At 50.1% G+C, this 2500-nt stretch overlaps 13 non-coding genes across 13 annotated transcripts; all 13 read right to left on the bottom strand.

The window, feature by feature from the left end:
* Positions 1–57: 57 nt before the first annotated feature.
* On the bottom strand, positions 58–176 carry LOC311330616 (5S ribosomal RNA). Its single transcript, XR_014631802.1, has one exon. It is a non-coding gene; the product is annotated as a 5S ribosomal RNA (ribosomal RNA).
* Positions 177–245: 69 nt separating this feature from the next.
* On the bottom strand, positions 246–364 carry LOC311386873 (5S ribosomal RNA). Its single transcript, XR_014653467.1, has one exon. It is a non-coding gene; the product is annotated as a 5S ribosomal RNA (ribosomal RNA).
* Positions 365–433: 69 nt separating this feature from the next.
* LOC311407148 (5S ribosomal RNA) lies at positions 434–552 on the bottom strand. Its single transcript, XR_014671967.1, has one exon. It is a non-coding gene; the product is annotated as a 5S ribosomal RNA (ribosomal RNA).
* A 69-nt stretch (positions 553–621) lies between these two features.
* LOC311406520 (5S ribosomal RNA) lies at positions 622–740 on the bottom strand. Its single transcript, XR_014671394.1, has one exon. It is a non-coding gene; the product is annotated as a 5S ribosomal RNA (ribosomal RNA).
* Positions 741–809: 69 nt separating this feature from the next.
* On the bottom strand, positions 810–928 carry LOC311392236 (5S ribosomal RNA). Its single transcript, XR_014658361.1, has one exon. It is a non-coding gene; the product is annotated as a 5S ribosomal RNA (ribosomal RNA).
* Positions 929–997: 69 nt separating this feature from the next.
* Positions 998–1116, bottom strand: LOC311360848 (5S ribosomal RNA). Its single transcript, XR_014638497.1, has one exon. It is a non-coding gene; the product is annotated as a 5S ribosomal RNA (ribosomal RNA).
* Positions 1117–1185: 69 nt separating this feature from the next.
* LOC311395740 (5S ribosomal RNA) lies at positions 1186–1304 on the bottom strand. Its single transcript, XR_014661557.1, has one exon. It is a non-coding gene; the product is annotated as a 5S ribosomal RNA (ribosomal RNA).
* Positions 1305–1373: 69 nt separating this feature from the next.
* Positions 1374–1492, bottom strand: LOC311406751 (5S ribosomal RNA). The gene has a single exon (XR_014671604.1). It is a non-coding gene; the product is annotated as a 5S ribosomal RNA (ribosomal RNA).
* A 69-nt stretch (positions 1493–1561) lies between these two features.
* LOC311385021 (5S ribosomal RNA) lies at positions 1562–1680 on the bottom strand. Its single transcript, XR_014651768.1, has one exon. It is a non-coding gene; the product is annotated as a 5S ribosomal RNA (ribosomal RNA).
* A 69-nt stretch (positions 1681–1749) lies between these two features.
* LOC311406371 (5S ribosomal RNA) lies at positions 1750–1868 on the bottom strand. Its single transcript, XR_014671258.1, has one exon. It is a non-coding gene; the product is annotated as a 5S ribosomal RNA (ribosomal RNA).
* A 69-nt stretch (positions 1869–1937) lies between these two features.
* Positions 1938–2056, bottom strand: LOC311412427 (5S ribosomal RNA). The gene has a single exon (XR_014676794.1). It is a non-coding gene; the product is annotated as a 5S ribosomal RNA (ribosomal RNA).
* Positions 2057–2125: 69 nt separating this feature from the next.
* Positions 2126–2244, bottom strand: LOC311418553 (5S ribosomal RNA). The gene has a single exon (XR_014682387.1). It is a non-coding gene; the product is annotated as a 5S ribosomal RNA (ribosomal RNA).
* Positions 2245–2313: 69 nt separating this feature from the next.
* LOC311392300 (5S ribosomal RNA) lies at positions 2314–2432 on the bottom strand. The gene has a single exon (XR_014658419.1). It is a non-coding gene; the product is annotated as a 5S ribosomal RNA (ribosomal RNA).
* Between the last annotated feature and the right edge of the window lie 68 nt (positions 2433–2500).

The raw sequence follows: 2500 nt of genomic DNA, 5'->3' as shown, positions 1-2500 counted from the left end.
ACCAGACAGGACTTTAAACAGGAGAAAGGATCATTTTTTTTACCCCAAATGAAAACACAATTACAGCACCTGTTATTCCCAGGCGGTCTCCCATCCAAGTACTAACCAGGCCCGACCGTGCTTAGCTTCCGAGATCAAACGAGATCGGGCGTGTTCATGGTGGTGAGGCCGTTATCAATTACTCCCGGCACCAGACAGGACTTTAAACAGGAGAAAGGATGATTTTTTTTACCCCAAATGAAAATAGCTTACAGCACCTGGTATTCCCAGGCGGTCTCCCATCCAGGTACTAACCTGGCCCGACCGTGCTTTGCTTCCGAGATCAGACGAGATCGGGCGTGTTCGCAGTGGTGTGGCCGTAAGCAATTGCTCCTGGCACCAGACAGGACTTTAAACAGGAGAAAGGATCATTTTTTTTACCCCAAATGAAAATAGATTACAGCACCTGGTGTTCCCAGGCGGTCTCCCATCCAAGTACTAACCAGGCCCGACCGTGCTTAGCTTCCGAGATCAGACGAGATTGGTCGTGTTCACGGTGGTGTGGCCGTAAGCAACTGCTCCTGGCACCAGACAGGACTTTAAACAGGAGAAAGGATCATTTTTTTTACCCCAAATGAAAATAGCTTACAGCACCTGGTATTCCCAGGCGGTCTCCCATCCAGGTACTAACCAGGCCCGACCGTGCTTAGCTTCCGAGATCAGACGATATCGGGCGTGTTCGCAGTGGTGTGGCCGTAAGCAATTGCTCCTGGCACCAGACAGGACTTTAAACAGGAGAAAGGATCATTTTTTTTACCCCAAATGAAAATAGCTTACAGCACCTGGTATTCCCAGGCGGTCTCCCATCCAAGTACTAACCAGGCCCGACTGTGCTCAGCTTCCGAGATCAGACGAGATCGGGCGTGTTCACGGTGGTGTGGCCGTAAGCAATTGCTCCTGGCGCCAGACAGGACTTTAAACAGGAGAAAGGATCATTTTTTTTACCCCAAATGAAAATAGATTACAGCACCTGGTATTCGCAGGCGGTCTCCCATCCAAGTACTAACCAGGCCCGACCGTGCTTAGCTTCCGAGATCAGACGAGATCGGGCGTGTTCACGGTGGTGTGGCCGTAAGCAATTGCTCCTGGCACCAGACAGGACTTTAAACAGGAGAAAGGATCATTTTTTTTACCCCAAATGAAAATAGATTACAGCACCTGGTATTCCCAGGCGGTCTCCCATCCAAGTACTAACCAGGCCCGACCGTGCTTAGCTTCCGAGATCAGACGAGATCGGGCGTGTTCACGGTGGTGTGGCCGTAAGCAATTGCTCCTGGCACCAGACAGGACTTTAAACAGGAGAAAGGATGATTTTTTTTACCCCAAATGAAAATAGCTTACAGCACCTGGTATTCCCACGCGGTCTCCCATCCAGGTACTAACCAGGCCCGACCGTGCTTAGCTTCCGAGATCAGACGAGATCGGGCGTGTTCGCAGTTGTGTGGCCGTAAGCAATTTCTCCTGGCACCAGACAGGACTTTAAACAGGAGAAAGGATCATTTTTTTTACCCCAAATGAAAATAGATTACAGCACCTGGTATTCCCAGGCGGTCTCCCATCCAAGAACTATCCAGGCCCGACCGTGCTTAGCTTCCGAGATCAGACGAGATCGGGCGTGTTCACGGTGGTGTGGCCGTAAGCAATTGCTCCTGGCACCAGACAGGACTTTAAACAGGAGAAAGGATGATTTTTTTTACCCCAAATGAAAATAGATTACAGCACCTGGTATTCCCAGGCGGTCTCCTATCCAGGTACTAACCAGGCCCGACCGTGCTTAGCTTCCGAGATCAGACGAGATCGGGCGTGTTCGCAGTGGTGTGGCCGTAAGCAATTGCTCCTGCCACCAGACAGGACTTTAAACAGGAGAAAGGATGATTTTTTTTACCCCAAATGAAAATAGCTTACAGCACCTGGTATTCCCAGGCGGTCTCCCATCCAGGTACAAACCAGGCCCGACCGTGCTTAGCTTCCGAGACCAGACGAGATCGGGCGTGTTCGCAGTGATGTGGCCGTAAGCAATTTCTCCTGGCACCAGACAGGACTTTAAACAGGAGAAAGGATCATTTTTTTTACCCCAAATGAAAATAGCTTACAGCACCTAGTATTCCCAGGCGGTCTCCCATCCAGGTACTAACCAGGCCCCACCATGCTTAGCTTCCGAGATCAAACGAGATCGGGCATGTTCGCAGTGGTGTAGCCGTAAGCAATTGCTCCTGGCGCCAGACAGGACTTTAAACAGGAGAAAGGATCATTTTTTTTACCCCAATTGAAAATAGATTACAGCACCTGGTATTCCCAGGCGGTCTCCCATCCAAGTACTAAACAGGCCCGACCGTGCTTAGCTTCCGAGATCAGACAAGATCGGGCGTGTTCACGGTGGTGTGGCCGTAAGCAATTCCTCCTAGCACCAGACAGGACTTTAAACAGGAGAAAGGATCTTTTTTTTTACCCCAAATGAAAA

This window comes from Micromesistius poutassou, assembly GCF_964030765.1.
Source record: "Micromesistius poutassou genome assembly, chromosome: 1".
NCBI classification, from domain to species: Eukaryota; Metazoa; Chordata; class Actinopteri; order Gadiformes; family Gadidae; genus Micromesistius; species Micromesistius poutassou.
Note: the sequence above shows the minus strand (reverse complement) of the source record. Positions and strands in the feature narration are given on the sequence as shown.